The 18986-nt window shown below is 42.0% G+C and overlaps 1 protein-coding gene across 1 annotated transcript in view; it reads right to left on the bottom strand.

The window, feature by feature from the left end:
* The window catches only part of BZW2 (basic leucine zipper and W2 domains 2), a 201782-nt gene that overhangs the window by 178724 nt on the left and 4072 nt on the right, over positions 1–18986 (bottom strand). The gene's annotated exons all lie outside the window — the stretch shown is intronic.

The following is an 18986-nucleotide window of genomic DNA, read 5'->3' on the forward strand; positions in this document are numbered from 1 at the left end:
ATTCCAAAATTAAGAAGAACACACACGCTGAGAAGCAGGACAGGAGAAGCTATTGTGGAAAGTAGAGAATGACATGGTGACTTGCTACCCTGCTGAAATGGGGAGGAAAAAAAACTGGTCACTGCGGGTACGGGGACAAGGCCATTCATCGCCACATGGAGCGGTGAATGGCCTTATCCCCGCAGTTAAGTATTTTGCGTGCTTTGCCTCACTTATCACTCCTTGCGATAACGTGGTCCAGCAGCCCCCTCCCTACTTCCTCCTGATCGCTGCAGTCCGGGCATCTCCCTCCCTTCTCCTCACTTTCGCTGGTGATTTTCATTTTTCTGTCCCCAAGCGGTATGAGCCTTTTCACAAGTCGCGTGCGGCTGCCTGAAACTTCTCCTCTGATGCAACCAGAAACAGGAAGTTGCATCAGAGAAGTTTCAGAGCAGCCGCACGCAACTTGAGAAAAGGCTCGGGCTGCTCAGAGACAGAAAAATTAAAATCACCAGCGAAGGTGAGGGGAAGGAGGGAGATGCCCGGACCGCGGCGATAGGGAGGGAGGGGGCTGCTGGACCGCATGATCATGAGGAGTGGTAAGTGAGGCAAAGCTTGCATGGAAGTGGGTAGGAGAGAGAGAGGGGAACACGCTGGAAGGAAGTGGAGAGAGAGGGGGAGGGGAGGGAGAAGACACTGCATATTAGTGGTTAGGGGAGAGAGGGGAGAAGACGCTGAAGGAAAGTGGGGAGGGGAGAGAGTGGAACAGATGCTGAAGGGAAGTAGGGAGGCGAGAAAAAGAGGAACACACTAGATGGAAGGAGAGGATAAAGAAAAAAGAGCACATGCTGGATTGGGGAGACAGATACCAGATCTGAGGGGAGAAAGGAGGAGAAAATTGCTAAAATCCATCTGGGGGAGGGAAGAAAAGATGGAAGGGAAGAAGACAAAGCTGCCAAACTATAGGGGGGGGGAGGGTGGAGGGAGAGATGAAAAGGAGAGGCGGACAGTTTCTGGTACAGGCATAGAAACAAAGCAGATGCCATATGGAAGAGAAAACAGACAGTGGATGGAAGGAATAGAATGATGAGAAGATGAGGAAAGCAGAAATCAGACAACAAAGGTAGAAAAAAATGTCTATTTCTTTTTTTTTTTTTTTGCTTTAGGATGAAGTAGTATTGTAATAAGTTCAGTATAAAACTATTCTAGGCTTGTGCAGATGGGATCAGATGGTTTGTGGGGAGGGGGCAGGGAGGGGGACTGAGCTCGTGGGGATGGGGCGGAGACAAATTTTTTCCCCGTGTCATTCTCTAGTGGAAAGCTCTCAGCCAAGAAGGGTCAAGAAGCAGAACCCATGGAATGGCAGGAGCTGAAGCAGCTGAGCCCAATAGAACCCGGTGACCCAGAGGAAAGCATGGAGATTTCTGAAGCCATGATTCCTGAGGCTAGAGCCATAAAGCCTAAGGACGAGAGTTTGGCATTGGCTTGCCAGTGACTTTTCTTTTTTCATTATTGTGAATGTACCAGATTTGGGAATGTAAAAGAAGCTGCTAGGATATAAGCTAAATGCTAAGGCAGTTTTACCAGGGTTCAAGCTGTAGATACTGTTATGAGGGTTTTAATTACCAAGCAGTGCACAAGATGTCACAGCCTAGCTGGCTGTTTGAACTGAACTGTTTGTTTGCTAAGTTGTTTTATGACACCAGCAGTCACAGTGTGAAACCCAGAATTGTGAGGTAGAATTCACTGAAGATCCTGGGTGGGTTTTTCTCTTGTGGGAGCTTGTTAAAAGCTATTTTTGATATAGTGAATCTGGCAATTCTCCTCCCCCAATTCTCTGGAATTGGGAGTTGCCTATGCTGATCTAGGTAGCACTAATATACTTAAATAAACTTTGCTTTAAATATGTGATATGAGTTTTGGTGTTTTTTGAAAACTATAAAAAAAGGGACCGGTGAAGAGAGGAACTGTGCTAATTCTAAGCCCAGGTGCCGTAACAGAATGTGGAATCCATTTCCCCTTTATTCTGTGGACCTGCTCAAAGTTGCCAAAAGGACAGTATATTCTCAGTAAAGGGGATCTGTAAGATGCTTAAATCTAAGAGAGAGTGTTTGCTTTCTGCAGAAGCTGATCCGTTTTCCTTTGATCTAGGCAGGAACATGAGTGTTTTGTTTTTGTGAATTTTGATGATGACTGGAAAATTAAGCGTTTATTGATTTTTGACGCTAAATAAAAGACTATGTTTTTGTGAATGCAAAGTGCTGAACTTTCTCTGAATCCAGTTTGGCCAGTGAATGAGGTGCTGGCTGCATTGTAGGGTTTTCCCCTGTCTGGGAGATATGCCAAGATCAGTACTGCCACCTGCTGGGTTTTCATACTGCTTGATCCATGATCCCGGCAGGTGACAACATGCTATGCAACAGACCCTTTTCTAGGATGTGGGCTTTCGTTCCACAGGGATCACAAGCATGGTGTTTTCTCACAGTCCACATAATACCAAAACATTGCTATTGCTACTGCTACCTAAGGGAACCCGAGCAAAGGGAAAAAGAAGGGAAAGTAAAAGAGGACCAGGATATGCTCTGGAACAAGCAGGAGAAAGAGGTAGGGCTATGAGCCTCTAGAAATTGCTTTAAACCTCACCTTCTACATATTTCAAGTTTAAATCTATATGAACTATCATATTTTGAAATCCTGTGTTTAGTACTGTTGGAGAGCTAGAATAACTTTTTGTACACACAAAAAAAAAAATCATGTTCATGTCTCTGAGTCAGCCTGAATTCCCTGGTCCATGTGCTCAACCTGTCCTCTAAAGTCCTTGTCAGACATATGAGGACACTGCAGCACAAGAAATCTGAGACCCACCACTAAGACCAAACCATTCTCTTTGGGTGCCTGCCAAATCTCAGAGAGTCGTCCTTCTAAGTTTTAAGAGCATTATTCTGTATTATGTTGCCCTAATCAGGTGCTTCTCATCCAAGCGACTTTTTGGTTACTTAGGCCAGGGGTAGGCAATTCCGGTCCTCGAGAGCCGGAGCCAGGTCAGGTTTTCAAGATATCCACAAAAAATATGCATGAGATAGATTTTCATCTCAAGGAGGCAGTGCATGCAAATCCATCCATTCATTGTGGATATCCTGAAAACCTGACCTGGCTCCGGCTCTCGAGGACTGGAATTGCCTACCCCTGACTTAGGCTGATGTACAGTACTCCTTTAAGTGCACTGTGACTTAGCTGCAGCTGGAAAGTTGTTGCCTAGTAGCCAGTCAGAAGGGATTCTGGATTCAGCTTACATCTTTTTCTGTTGTACCTCAATGTAACTTGCCTTGTGCTACTATAGGTATTTTCCTGTCTCCAGAGGACTTACAATTTACAGTCGGGCTAATGTTGGATGGAAAATTTATCTTCTTACCTGTTAATTTTCTTTCCTTTAGACGCAGCAGATGAATCCAGGGACCAATGGGATAGCACACATCTACCAGCAGGTGGAGATAGAGAAACTGATTAACAGGTAGTCCTATTGGCTGGCACGCCTCCTGCATTTTCAGTATTGCTCCTTGCCCAAGCATCCGTAACCATCAATATGCTTAGCATGTAAAAAACTTCTTTCCCATAACAAATTTCAAAAGGTAATAATACAGAATACAACTATCAATAATAACAGACTTCGAAAGTTGCAAAAAAAAAAAACCCCCCCCGACATTCAATATCCAGAAAGGATGGGGCTCTGGATTCATCTGCTGCGTCTAAAGGAAAGAAAATTAACAGGTAAGAACATAATTTTTTCTTCCTTAGCAACAGCAGCAGATGAATCCAGAGACCAAAGGGATGTAGCAAAGCAATCCTCAATCTGGGTGGGAAGCAAAACGCCGCCTCCGCAACAACCGAAGCACTAATTGCAGCCTCCGCATGTGCCCCCACATCCAACCGGTAATACTGAGATAAAGTATTCTTGGAAGACTAAGTAGATGTGTGACAAAACTCCTCCAAGGAAAAAAACCTCTGGACTGAGTCCAAGTAGCCGCCATTGTTCTGGCTGAATGGTCATGAAGTTCTTCCGCCAACCGCTTCCCTGCCATCAAGTAAGCATAAAGAATGTCCTCCTGGACCCTTCGAGCGATGGAGGCTTTGGACGCTGCCGCATGTTTGTTGCATCCCTTGAAGAATACAAAGAGGTGATCTAAATGACTAAAAATCGTTAGAAACCTACAGATTGCGGAGAATGCTACGCACTTTTAAAAGACACAGTGAAGAAAAGCTTGCCTTCCCATTTCTCCTCCCAGGAAGAAGGAAGGAAAAGTGAGAGCGGTATAAAAGAAAGGATAACACCACCTTAGAAAGAAATTGTGGTACTGTCCGAACTGACACCCCAGAATTTGTAAATCAGAAATAAGAATCCCCGCCATACAAGGCCACAAGAAACACCGTATTCAACGTCACAGCCTTTTAGAGTCTCAAAAGATAAGGTTGAAAAGAAGCCTTCTGTAAACTGCGAAGAAGTACCTTAAGACTGTACTCTGGACAGGGCTTCTTAAGAGGTGTACAAATATACTGTACTCCTTTTAGGAACTGAACTACATGAAGCTAAAAAGTAAGCGAAGAGCAAGATACGTAGCCCTTGTAACAAGCTAAGATTGCCACTTGAAGCTGAAGGGAATTCAACGCTATGCCCTTGGCAATACGCTTGTGCCAAAAAAGAAAGAATATAAAACATAGAACTCTGGAAGGGTGCCAATGTTGAGAAGTATCCAAGAAAGGAAAAGCCTCCAAAAGGAAGCATAAGCCACAGGTGAAGACGTCTGTATCGCCTAGAGAAGAGAAGAAATAACCTGCTTCGCATAACTCTTACACATCAGCCATGACTTTTCAAAAGCTAGGTCATAATATCAAAATAGGACGAATATTCATGTTGATTGGACCCTAAGTGAGTAAATCCTGAGATACGAGGAATCTCAACAGTTCGGTCGTTGAAAGACTCATCAGATCTGCATGGCAAGGATGGCACAGCCAATCCGGAGATTCTCTAATTACTGTGCCCTGAAAGCAAGCTTGAGATGGCAAATCCATCCAATCATCAGCCAGGGTAAAACACTTAAAAAGAGAAACCAGAGGTGAGAAATAAGCAACGTTGCTACCCCCTTTGACTGTCACTCCCTGCGTCTGCTGAAGAAGCTAGGAAGCTTTGAATTTCGAGACGAGGCCTTGAGGTCTAGTTCTAGGAGATCTTACCTTTATACAAAGAGCTGGAACACCTGAGCAAATAGTTCCCAATTTCCAGGATGTAAAAGATTTTACTACTACTACTAGTTATTATTTCTAAAGCGCTGAAAGGCGTACACAGCGCTGTACCTTTTAACATACAAGAGACGGTTCAGATTTTGTGGTGAGAAAATTTATCTAAACCCTTTCCCTGTCCTGTAAAATGATGCGCTGACAGAAGAGGAAGATGAGATTCCACCCATTGCATTACTTTACTCGCCAACTGAGTACATCATGTACTTTCCTGGATGTAGAGAAATACCACCGTCATAACACTGTCCTAAAAGACCTTTATCATCATTCCAGAAGAATGGTCTGAAACTCCTGAAACTGTAGCCTGACCGTGCTTCAGTCCAGAAGAATGAACGAGTACTGACTCCTTGCACTGAGGATTGAAGGCACTGAGCCCCCCAACCCGACAGCCTGGGATGTTTGGCGACTTTGAGCCAGTCCAGCAAACACCGAGGCATGCCTTTGAAAAGATTAATTTCGCTGAGCCACCAAATTATATTGAGCGATGCTTGAGGAACCTACTAGATACTACAATTGGAGCCTTGAGACATCGGGAACCACTGGAACAAAAGAGACTGCTGTAGTGTTCTCATGTGAAAGCGAGCCAAAGTTCCCAGTGGAGTCACCACCATAGATCCTAGAACCTGTACAGAATCCCATACTCTTGTTCTTGGTGACTGAAGAAGGTAAACCTGAGACTGTAACCTGTCACCCCAGTCTTTGGGAAGAAACACATTCCTCTCCTATGTGAACAACATCCCCTGATATTCCAATAATTAGTACAGGAGAAAAGAGCTCTTTGGAAATTTGAAGATTCACATCCAAAGAATTGAAGAAAAGAAGTTCAAATAAAAGAAATCACCCGTTTGTGTCTGACAAATTGACCGAATCAAGCAGTCGTCTAAGAAAGAAAGTACCTGAATCTCCTGTTTGCGCCAAAACGCCACTACTGCCCTCATTTTCTAAAATGTTCATGGAGCCGTGGCTAGGCCAAATGGCATCTGCCAAAACTGATAGCGCTGCTCGATGAGAGTCAAGCAAAGATAGTGGAAATTCGGTGTCCATAGGGAAATTGTAAATATTCTCACAGTTTTTCCTCTCTGGAAATGTCTAACTCTGAGAGACTAATTTACCAGAATGAGATCCAGCCCCCATCAGACCATTCCCCCATCTTAGGCACTATGAAGTAAATGGAATAACTTCCCTTAGTTCCGGAAGAACTAAAACTACTGCCCCGAGTACCAGGAACACTTAAAAGGGGTCTCCCACAAATGTAACCTTTGGAAGCTCAATACATGGTGACTCCAAGAAAGAATCTGAAATGGGAGGAGTATTCAAAGTTGCAAGCATCCTGAAAAATGCCCAAAGCCCCCTGACCTGACATCATAATGTCTCCCCCCTCATGAGAAGGCATAAAGAGTTACCAGAGGAAGTGAAGACCTCTTCAGAATGAAGAGCAGACAGTCGGGGAACGGCTGGACTAGAGCTGTAAATTCTGGAAGAAGAAAGGAACTTTCCCACAAAAAATCCAACTTTGCAATATAAGATGGAATATGTCAGAATTGTGAAAACAGTACTAACTCCATGCAATGTTAGCCAAAAACTTACTGCCTTTAAAGTGAAGACTTACTAGACAGAATCTAGAAGCTGCATTGACTGCCCCATGGGAAATAATATGCACCCTAATTGTTATCAGACAAAGCTCATATCCCTAAAGAGAGCTTCAGGGATGATTCCAACAGCCACATAGCATTTGCTACTCTGTGGGTTTGGGAGAATAGGCAACTTGTCCCTGGTTAGAAGGAGCCTCACAGCTCTTCCTGCCAGTTTGAGGGACTGTCTAGCAGGTGCCATGAGAAGATGGCGACCTGAGAAATCTGTGTGAGAAGCTTTGAAACTCCCTGGCACCCTAGAAATAGAAAAGACAGTTCAGGAATCAATTCTATAGTGCTACCAGACACACACAGCGCTTTAGTGCTACCAGACACACACAGAGCTGCACAGAGGCACAAAGAAGAAAACCTCTAAACTTCCATAGACTCATTCTTCAGGGACACCGAGAGAAACAAGAAGATACCCGCATGAAACACAGGGTACTCTCATGCTGCTGACATCACTGTGCATTAATTTGCCTTCTGTCAACCAATAACAGCAAAAAACTGAGATTGGGCGGCTGAGCACAGGGCAGAATCTCTTTCTTAAGCATCGTGAGGCGTAACACTACAGTCTCAATTAAAGTAGTTAAGTGTTTTCAAGCAGAGAGAGTGGGGAAACACACACACAAGGTATATCACCACAACAGTGGCAAAAGCTGTTGAAACACTCCTGACGCGTAGAACCCTGAAAACAGGGAAGCCGCAAAATAAACTCCGTGAAAGCTGCGGTGCTTCCGCTAGTGCCGGAGACCCAAGCATGTGCCTGTTTAATGGCGAAATGAGCCAACCATTAAAATATTTTTCACACTGTCATGGTCTAAAATGCTTAAAATGAACATTGGAGAGAAATAAATGAATAATGCTTCGTTCTCAAATTAGGAAAATAAGCGCACACCTCTTGCGCTCAGTCAGGAATCGGCTATGTGAAGAGCACACCCGGAGCCGTCCAAATATTTACCTCCACCCGGCCGCGGGAACTGCCAAGCAGAGTCCGCCTTGGGGAGAAATCCCACTACTGCTGTGGCGCTGCTGCCAGAGTATGGAAACAAGCGCACGCCTACAACACGCGGGAAGACACTAGTTCTGTCAATGGAGCTCTATCCATACACTCAAAGCCCTTTACTGAATAAACTTCATACAAATGTAAATTTACTTGTCAGTCACTAAATCATTTCCACAACTCTACAAAATATAGCGTTTGATAAAAAACATATTCGTTCTGTAGACTCACACCGAACCCGCAGCTTCACCACAACCAGAAACCAGAAAAGAAGTTCAAATAAAACATATACTCACAAGTTTGTTGATAGTGCAGGGAGATGCCGGTTGCTCAGCACTATGAGGGCAGAATTGCTCAGCACTATGAGGGCAGAATTGTTTAATAGTCACTGTGGTCTCTCTTTTTTTTTTTTTTTACAGTGAAGGGAAAGAAGAAAAATTGAGACCCAGTAAGACCCTCTATCATTGGAAGGAGGGTAAGGCAGGGACCTGGGGGGGGGGGCCCAGGTGTAACCCCTAAAGCCGGCACCGTTCAGCCGGACACCCCTGTCTCACTGAAGAGAAAATAATTTTCCAGTCACAGCGAGAATTCAGGAGCTAGTTGAATAGCAACCATCACCTGCTGGGAGAAAGAGAACATAAGAACTGCCTCTGCTGGGTCAGACCAGAGGTCCATCATACCCAGCAGTCCGCTCACGCGGGGGCCCACCAGGTCCAGGACCTGTATAGTAACCCTCTATCTATACCAGGGGTGTGTGGCCCCAGTTGAGGGCGATGCAGTGTTTTCTTCTGCTGCCCCTGGGTGCTTACTGTTTTGCTGGCTCCCTCCTCAGTCTTGCTTCAGTGTTTGCTCGGCCCCAAAAACATTTTTTTCGGCCAATGCGGCCCAGCGAAGCCAAAAGGTTGGCCACCCTGATTTATACCCTTCTATCCCCTTTTCATTCAGAAAATTGTCCAAACCCTTTTTGAACTCCAATACCATACCTTGTCCTATCACGCCCTCTGGAAGCGTATTTCAGATGTCCACCACCCGTTGGGTGAAGAAGAACTTCTTAGCATTGGTTCTGAATCTGTCCCCTCTTAATTTTTCCAAATGGCCTCTCATTCTTGTAGTTTTCGAAAGTTTGAAGAATCTGTCCCTCTCCACTTTCTCTATGCCAGCCAATAGGACCACCTGTTAATCAGTTTCTCTATCTCCACCTGGTGGTAGATGTGTGCTATCCCATTGGTCTCTGGATTCATCTGCTGCTGTTGCTAAGGAAGGAGACTGGCACATATATTGTAAGCACTTCTACCTCTCAGTGTCTGATTTATATGCTAGCTTTTGGAGGCAAAGGGAAGTTGTCAATAACTGATAGATTGTCATATCATTTGAAAGAAAACAGGCTTTTTTATGAGGGTAAATCAAAAAGTAAAGGCAAAATGAATGTAACAGTTTTAATAGAAGTAGCTGTGAGCAATTGAGCATATCACTTTTCCACATAGTCCTCATGCAATATCATTCAACTTGCTTCTGCATTCCTGCAGAGAAGTTTTTTGGCTGCTTCCGAAGTCAGGTGAGCATCACTTCCTTTACTTCATCATGCTCTTGTCTTTTGCTCTCCGGGTCGCAGTGATGCACATGTCTCGTCACCGGTAACAATTTTCTCTAGAATACTCGTATCTTTTTCATATCGTCTCAGGAACTGGGTTGCAACCTCCACATGCTGTTGCTTGTGCAGATCAGTAAGCTGTTTGGGAATCCATCATGCACAGACTTTCCTTTATCCCAAGTCATCATTTATTGTGGTAAATGTAAATCCACAGCTGATATCCAAATTTGCAGCCTACAGAGACACCATTATCCATTGGTCTTCTCTAATCAAAGCATCCACCCTGTCAATATGCTCTTGTACAAATGATGTTGATAGGCGACCAGAATGACCTTCGTCGGTTACACCTTTTCTTCCCACTTTAAACCTGTTTACCCACTCATAAACCTTTTGTTGATTCATAAAACTATAGCCATACTGAGTCAATATCCGATGATGAATTTCCACAGGTTTCACTACCTCTGCCCAAAGAAAGTGCACTACTGCATGTTGTTCTTCAATGGTGCAATCTTGCAATGGAGTGTCCATGTTTCTGACCTCGTGGCTGACACAGACTAGCCAAGTGCTGCACTGTGCATGGATGAACAGGCAATGAGTACATATGTTGCATTTCAATAGCTCTGTTCCAGTTATCGCGTGATTTAACAATAGCCTTTAATTTTTGATTTGCCCTCGTACATACAAAGAAAAAAAAAATCTCATTAGATCTTGATTCTTACTAACAAAACTATTCCAATTATTTCTTATTTCAAAAATAAAGTAGTGCAGTTTACAGCTTGTCATAAAATATATTGTTAAACCAATTGAAAGGTATCACTTTATTTTCCTTTCTTTTTGTTTGGTTTTTATTTGAATTCATCAGAAATAAAAGTAAAATCCATGCCCTTGGCAGGAAGGAAAGTAAAGACAATAATACTGTCTCTGCTCACAAATCTATGACCTCATCCAGGGTATTAAAAAGTTTGGATTTGTCAACAGAACCTGCTGTGACAGAACATCTCCATGGATAGATTTAGAAAAAAATATTGAGAAAAAAAACCCATGAGAGGAAGTACAAGAAATTATGTATGAATAATGAAAGCTGGAAATGTAGGTTAAAATTGTATTGGTAACGTATATCAATGCAATGAAAGTAGGCAGAGATCAGTAGCCAACCTTCACAACACAGACTGCGAGGGCCCGATATTCATTGCTATTTAGCCAACAACGAACAGCTCCCAGATGGCTAAATAACATATATCTGGCTATCTCCTACTGTATATCCCATTCGGTGGATAGCCCAGCGACATAGCTGGTCACTGCCAATATTCATTGGCTGGCCAGCTAAGTTCAGTGGACAGATAGACCCGCGTAAATATAGATCTATCTTTGTCCACAATGGCTTAGCTGGCTATGTCTCGGCCAGCCCCCTCCCCCCCCCACAAAAAAAGCCAGTTGCCAGATATGGCGCTGGCATTGAATTTCCAGGTACGCCACAGACTACGGGAGGCAACCGGCTATCTCCTGTGGTCTGAATATTGGGCGACAAGTCTTTCTTTGTGCAAAGGAACTCTAGAACAACAACTGGGGAAGAGAAGGATCTAATATTTGCTGTACCCAACTTTAAGGGACTCCTTAACTAATGGTCAGCTTGCACAGTCTGTTCTAGGCCCATTAGTCCTATGGGCCCCTATGCTGATGGCATTAGTGCATGTTGTTAGTAAATAACTCCCTAAGCCAAGGGACTTTCAGAAGCATGAAATAGAAATAATCAGCACTGTGGTGCCTAAGGTTGACGTACTGAATTGCTTATATTGTATAATGTAGATTGTATTATGATGGGTTAACAGAGAATATTATAGACATTCTGAGATCAGGCTGCTAGGACAACTTGTATAAGACAAGAGGAGACTGGAGATTTTGCAGCTGATTTCATATGCCTAAACAGCAAGGTGCAGTGAAATACAAAGTTCTTCCTGGGACCTTCTGACTGGGCGTGTCACCTGACTAATTTTTACTGACCACACAGCTATCTTAACAGAAAAGTTTATAATGTACAGTTCTCCCCTGCTCCCCACTCGGCTACTTCTTCATGCAGTCTAACTGGCAAAAAGTTCTGGGGAAACACTGGCAATAGTTTCCCCCTACCACAGTTCAGACTTGATTTGGTAACTCAAAGCATGGGATGCAGGGGGTTTATGCATTACTTTGTGTACACAAATTACCATAGCAAGGGTCCTGAATGCTCTATAAAAAGCTGCTTGTGATTTACTGAGCATTTGCTGGGGTGCAGGAAGATGAAATGCAGATGGCGTTTTTCTTTCTCATGTAATTCTATCCAGGTTCATAACAGAACAAACAGGACGCAATTGTTGCATGAACTGACTTAAGCTTTTTATCTGGATTTAATTTGGAGGAGAGAAGTACAAAGCGGCACTCAACCTCTCATTCTTTGAGAGGGCAATGGGAGAGGGAACAAAGACCAGGGATCATTTTATGAAAATGTTGCTATACATATTTCATGCACCAAACCAAAAAAGTCCAAGAAAACAGATAGGTAGGTGGTGAACAAGAGCCATTCCAGCAGAGATATGGAGAAGACCAGATAAAAGTAAAAATCCAAGGAGACCAAGGTCTAAGGGTATTCCGTATACAGACAACTTTATGAGTAACAGTAGTGGAGGGGTCAAAACCATGCCCACCTCAGCTAAATGTCATATGACCAGAGACAAGTTTAAAGAAAGCTCACTGTAAGAATTGGACTGCTTGAAACAGTAACAGTGTGGAACGTTTGAGAGGAGGGAGTGCAACATTTTAGCCAGTTTTGCTGAATGCAGTTTCCTTCATCAGTCTGGTATTGTAGGTCACTGAGACAGCCTGTTTAGGCAAAATGCAGCTGAGTCAGGCATGGTTTTGACCCCTCAACTACTGTTGCTAACAAAGTTATCTGCATTTGAGATACCCTTAGACCAGAGGTCTCAAACTCGTGGCCCGGGGACCACATGCAACCTGCCAGGTACTATTTTGAGGCCCTCAACATGTTTATCATAATCACAAAAGTAAAATAAACAGTTTCTTGATCATATGTCTCTTTAGCTATAAATTGGTAGTGGGCAGGGTCTCCTACTTGCTGCTCATGCCAGCTGAGCTTGTTTTCTGATATCACTTCCTGGTTCTGTGAACAGGAAGTGATGTCAGTTGGAGGGTTTAGGCTGGTGCAAGCAGCAGGTGGGAGGGGAGACATTACATTAAAAGAAATTTGTAAACTGTATAATACCAACTAGAAACATAGAAATATGATGGCAGATAAAGGCCAAATGGTCCATCCAGTCTGCCCATCCATAGTAACCATTATCTCTTCCTCTCTTTAAGAGATCCCATGTGCCTTTCCCAGGCTTTCTTCAATTCAAACACAGTTTCTGTCTCCACCACCTCTTCTGTGAGACTGTTCTACACATCTACCACCCTTTTTGTAAAAAAAAGTATTTCCTTAGATTACTCCGGAGCCTATCATCTCTTAACTTCATCCTATGCCCTCTCATTGCAGTTTCCTTTCAAATGAAAGAGACTCGACTCATGCGCAGTTACATCATGTAAGTATTTAGACGTCTCTATCATATCTCCCCTCTCCCTCCTTTCCTCCAAAGTATACAGATTTGAGATCTTTAAGTCTGTCCCCATATGCCTTATGATGAAGACCACACACCATTTTAGTAGCCTTCCTCTGGACCGACTCCATCTTTTTTATATCTTTTTGAAGGTGCGGCCTCCAGAATTGTACACAATATTCTAAATAAGGTCTCACCAGAGTCTTATACAGGGGCATCAATACCTCCTTTTTCCTACTGGCCATACCTCTCCCTATGCATCCTAGCATCTTTCTAGCTTTCACCGTCACCTTTTCAAGCTGTTTGGCTACCTTAAGATCATCACATAAAATCATGCACTTAAGTTATTCACCCCCTAATCTGTACCGTTCCCTTAGGTTTTTGCAACCCAAATGCATGACCTTGCATTTCTTAGCATTAAATTTTAGCTGCCAAATTTCAGATTATTCTTCAAGTTTTGCTAGGTCTTTCTTCATGCTATTCACACCATTCTGGGTGTCTACTCTATTACAGATTTGGTATCATCCGCAAAGAGGCAAATCTTATCCGAAAGCCTTGCAGCAATATCGTTTATAAAAATGTTAAAAAGAAAAGGCCCAAGAGCAGACCTTTGTGGCACACCACTGGTAACATCCCTTTCCTCAGAGCGATCAAAGTGGTTAACAGAAGACTTAACAACCAGCAGGAATTCCGTCAAATTCATATCTAACTACTCACAGCACAAATTTCCTAAATAAATACGTTTTTAAGAATTTACGAAACACAAGAAAACTTAGATTCTCGTCAAAGCGAGTGAAAGAGAATTCCATATACAGGCAGTCCATGGGGTTAAGAATGAGTTACGTTCCTGGGGTACACCTAGACTTAGCACTTATGCTGGTTAATCTTGTGGTACAAAATGTTGGGTGAATTTCTTCAAAAAGGTAGTAAACGAATCCTAATAAATAATAATTATGAAAGCTGTATACACAGTTTGGGGTTTTAAACTAAATTCTAATGTTTATTGCAATTTCTTGACTTGCTTGTTTAGATATTGCAGTATATCAAGAAATTGCAATAAACATAAATCTAATAAATACCACACCATAAGTTATACCTAAAAGTTTCTCCAGTTTGTTTTAAATCTACACATGCCCCCCTAGTACTTTTGGAAAGCATGAACAAGCGTTTCACATCTACCCTTTCCACTCCACTCAGTATTTTATAGACCTCTATCATATCACCCCTGAGCTGTCTCTTCTCCAAGCTGGAGAACCCTAGCCACTTTAGTCTTTTCTCATAGGGAAGGCATCCCAAACCTTTTATCATTTTCGTCGTCCTTCTCTGTACCTTTTCTAATTCCACTATATATTTTTTGAGATACGGCAACCAGATTTGCACACAGTATTTAAGTTGCGGTTGTACCATAGAGCAATACAAGGACATTATAACATTTTCATCTTTTTTTCCCATTCCTTTTCTGAGAATTCCTAAAATTTGTACTTGATTAATCCTACTATAAGAATCCTAGGGGTTATTTTAGATCAAAATCTTACTATGAATTCAAATTCAGATGCTTTAGTAAGGAAAAGTTTTTATATGTTATGGAAATTATGGACTATTAGACCATATGTTGATGTTTCTTCTTTTAGACTGCTGGTACAGTGATTAATTTAAGTATTTTGGATTACTTTAATATAGTTTACTTAGCAGGTTATCACAAATATCTTCATAGACTCCGCATCATACAAAACATGGCAGTCCACTTAATTTTCAATGTGAAAAAAAATCAGATCATGTCACACCTTATTATCAAAGACTACATTGGTTGCCAGTCAAGACCAGAGTCAGATTTAAGTTTGATTGTATATGCTATAAAGTCTTATATGGTTTAGCACCTGATTATATTGTGGATCATTTTTTATTCATTAATTTACAACGCCAAAGACGTAATTGTAATTTGTTTGCTTTTCCATCGGAAAAGGGTTATTATATAAGCGCTATATTCAATGACTCCTATCTTTTCAGGCAGCTTCTTGTGATAAAGAGTTTGTAAATCTGTTAGTTAGCTCCGTCTCTTACCAACAGTTCAGGAAATTATTGAAAACCTACTTATTTAAGAAATTTTTGCAATTTCTAAGTCATTTATTTTTATTGTCGCTGTTTCAATTTTCTTTTGTAAACCGCATAGCACTCCTAAAGTACTGCGGTATATAAATAAATTTTTATTATTCTATTTGCTTTCTTAGCCACCACCATACATTGAGCTCAGGGTTTCAACGTATCCTCATCAATGACACCTGGGCAGTGACTCCTAAAATAGAACCCACCATCATGTAGCTATAGTTCAGGTTCCTCTTTCCCACGTGCATCTCTTTGCACTTGCTCACATTAAATGTGTTCCAGTCTTACAAGGTCCTCTTCCAATTTTTCGTAATCCTCTTGTGATTTAACAACTTTGTGCCATCAGCATTTTATATCTAGATTATGGCACATTGTCCCCCCCATCCATTACATTGCTAGACAGTCTATGGAACTTCAGGAAGGCCGTGAAAACCTTCCTATTTACAAACCCAGTTCCTTAATGACCAGCACCTCCGCCCTGAAGAATGAAACTCAAAGACATATCCTAGTACCCCAAATGGGCTCCCACTGAAACTCAAATTCCTCCGCAAATATAACTTAAATATCTACCAAACTTACTAATCACTCCAAGCACAACATAATTGTGCTTCATACTAAAATTCAAATGCCATTCCCAGTAAAACTTAACTGTTCTACCCAATGGAAACAAATGCTATCTTTCAACCATGTATACACCTTCAATGTAAAAGCTGTATTACCTTTATGTAATGTTGTGTCTGTATTGTGAATGCTGCAATTTCAACTATGCTATGTTCACAAAGTCTGTACTTCCACTTAAGTCTTGTCCTTTCTAAACTACGAAAGTACTCTTGTAACCCGTTCTGGGATCCTTTGGGAGGACGGGCTAAATAAATAAATAATCTCACTAGTTATTCCTATCTCTAGATCATTGATAAATATGTTAAAAAGCAGCAGTCCCAGCACAGACCCCTAGGGAACCCCACTATTTAACCTTCTCTATTGAGAATACTGACCATTTAAACCCACTCTCCATAAAAAAACATTACCTCCTATCCCATGACTTTCTAATTTCCTCAAAAGTCTTTCATGAGGTACTTTGTCAAATGCCTTTTGAAAATCCAAATACACAATATCAACCAGTTCACCTTTATCCACAAGTTCATTCACCCCTTCAAAGAAATACAGTATAAGAACAGACTGCAGAGCACCTTAGTAGCACTACAGACTGCTGTCATCCCACTGAAGGCCACTGCTGTCCACTGATAGGACTCAATTGTCCTTCCAGCCTGTAAATTTAAATAGGGTATAACAGGGGATTTGATCTACTGTATCTAGGAAGCATTGCCAAGGAATTTATTGGCTATGTTGTTCATTCTCAAGCCTGATACAACGCTTGGAAAGTTATAGGATGAGTCTTTCTTGGTAAGATCCTAAAAATGATCTAAAAATTAGAATTTGTTGCAATTGGCATTTAAAAGTTCAAGTTCCTTTTGGACATGGGTATAGGCGCATCTGTAATTTTACCTGTGAGTGATAAGATGAGTTTGTTGGATCAAACACGAGGATTGCATGAGTTAACACAGGTTTTTGCAATTATTTATCCTCAAAGCTTGTTTGATGGTGAAACGTTCCATTTTGTTACAGTGGATAGAAGACCAGAACTCAACATTAATGTTATGGTGGAATCAGATGCATGAATGGAAAGGATGTTTGTGGAAGCGGCTGGAAAAAAAAAGGACAGAAGAGTTTTAAGAAAACGTTGAGAAGAAATAATGCAAAATCCAGTTTGATTCAACAAACTCGTCTGGGCACCCTTTTTAAGCCTGTTGGCCTTGAGAGTTCACACTGCCTTGTTAAATAATTTTGAGACTTAAGGGATGGGCGGGGAGTGTAGGGAAAATGGGAGAGGGATTTTAGGAGTTTATATATAAAACTATGGCATAACTTAATTGTTCAAGTTTAATTTATTTTGATATACCGCAAATCCAAGGCAGATTATCTAAGTAATTTACAAAGTCAAAGTACTTAGGAGAGTTCAGTCTTAAGGGAGAATAGGAAGTTATTCCAAAGTGTTGAAGCAATGACACTGAAGCAAGAACTTCTGATGCTATCCAGATATATAGGATGATGATAATGAATGTTAAGGAGACACTACTGAGATATGTAAAGAGCTCACTATGGAGCATAAGGAATGAAAAGACTAGATAGAAATGATGGGAGTCCAGAATGTAAAACGTGCTGGGTAATGGGCAAGTATTTCCTAGGGCTTAGGTTTAAGTCGCTTGCCTTATTTATTCTCAATTAATTGCATAATTTGCATTGCTGATTTGTTGTCATGTTGATGGATGAACTTATAGAAGCTTTTTAAAATGATTTGCCCCCCCCCCCCACCTTTTACAAAAGCACGGAAGAGGTTTTTAGCGCAGGCTGGTGTGCTGAATACTCTGCGCTGCTCCAATGGTCATAGAGTTCCTATGAGCGTCGGAGCAGTGCAGAGCATTCAGCGTGCCAGCCAACGCTAAAACCCTCTTCCGTGCTTTTGAAAAAGGGGGGATTAATGATTAGGATCTTTTATTGTTTATTCAAAGCTTACTAATGACTAGAACAGATAAACAAGAATGTTCAGGGTCATGCTACATTTATATATATAATACTGTCAGACTCATGATGGTTGCGGTTGGCTGTTTGATGCAGCTGATGCACTGAGATGATAGTGGTGGTTGCCCTGCCGATGCGGAGTGTGTCTGATCCAAATGACTACCCTGCATTTTGGCACTCAAGACTGCATCCTGTAAAACCTCATGGCTGAAATATTGTGTGGTAGGCTTCATACTTCAGGGCTCAATGAGCATACCAGCTTCCGCTCCTTGCCATGTCATCTTTACGAACTTCTAACATCAGATTCTATTGTCTGACTGGAACTTTCTTTATTTTTTATATAGATAGATAGATTTTTTTTATTTAGTTTTACTCACTGAATACTTGTTGGAATGTACATATCTTGTCTCTAGCTCTATTTTTATCTTTTCTAAGAACATAAGAATTGCTGCCGCTGGGTCAGACCAGTGGTCCATTGTGCCCAGTAGTTCGCTCATGCGGCGGTCCTTAGTGACTTATTTGAGTCTAGCCTTACCTGCGTACATTCTGGTTCAGCAGGAACTTGTCTAACCTTGTCTTGAATCCCTGGAGGGTGCTTTCCCCTATAACAGCCTCTTAATATGTTTAATGGATTTCCTTTAAGTATTCAATTGTTACATTGTAAACCGCTTAGGTCAGTAAAATGCGGGAGATGTATATCAAAAAACTTAATAAACAAACAAACTGAAAATCAAAACATTTAAATGTCCAAAAACTAGCCCAAGTCGGCACTTAGATGTCCTAATAGTAGGGACGCTCAAGTGCCGATAATCAAAACCAACTTTCTGGACATTCAGCAGAACTTCTAAGCCACTGTGCATCCAGAGCTCAAAGGGGTATTTTGGGAGGTGTGCTATGGGTGGGCATCAGGCAGGCTTAGACCTGGACATCTTGCAGCGATAATCAAAGCTTTCCCAGGACATCCTAGCAGGAACTTAGATGCTGGTAGTTAGACCTGTTTTAGTTGCGTCTAAGTGCCCCAAAGCTGCCCAAACTGACCAAATGACCACTGAAGGGATTAAGGCATGATCCCCCCTTTACTCCCCCAGTGGTCACCGACCCCCTTCCCACCACATAAAGATGGGGGGAAAAACAGTACATTGAGGGTTTGCCATTAGCTGATTATGGCAGGGGAAGCCTCATCAGCAGAGTTGATTCCAGGGAATCCTGCTGGCTCAGTT

The sequence above is a fragment of the Geotrypetes seraphini genome, chromosome 2 (genome assembly GCF_902459505.1).
Source record: "Geotrypetes seraphini chromosome 2, aGeoSer1.1, whole genome shotgun sequence".
NCBI lineage: Eukaryota > Metazoa > Chordata > Amphibia > Gymnophiona > Dermophiidae > Geotrypetes > Geotrypetes seraphini.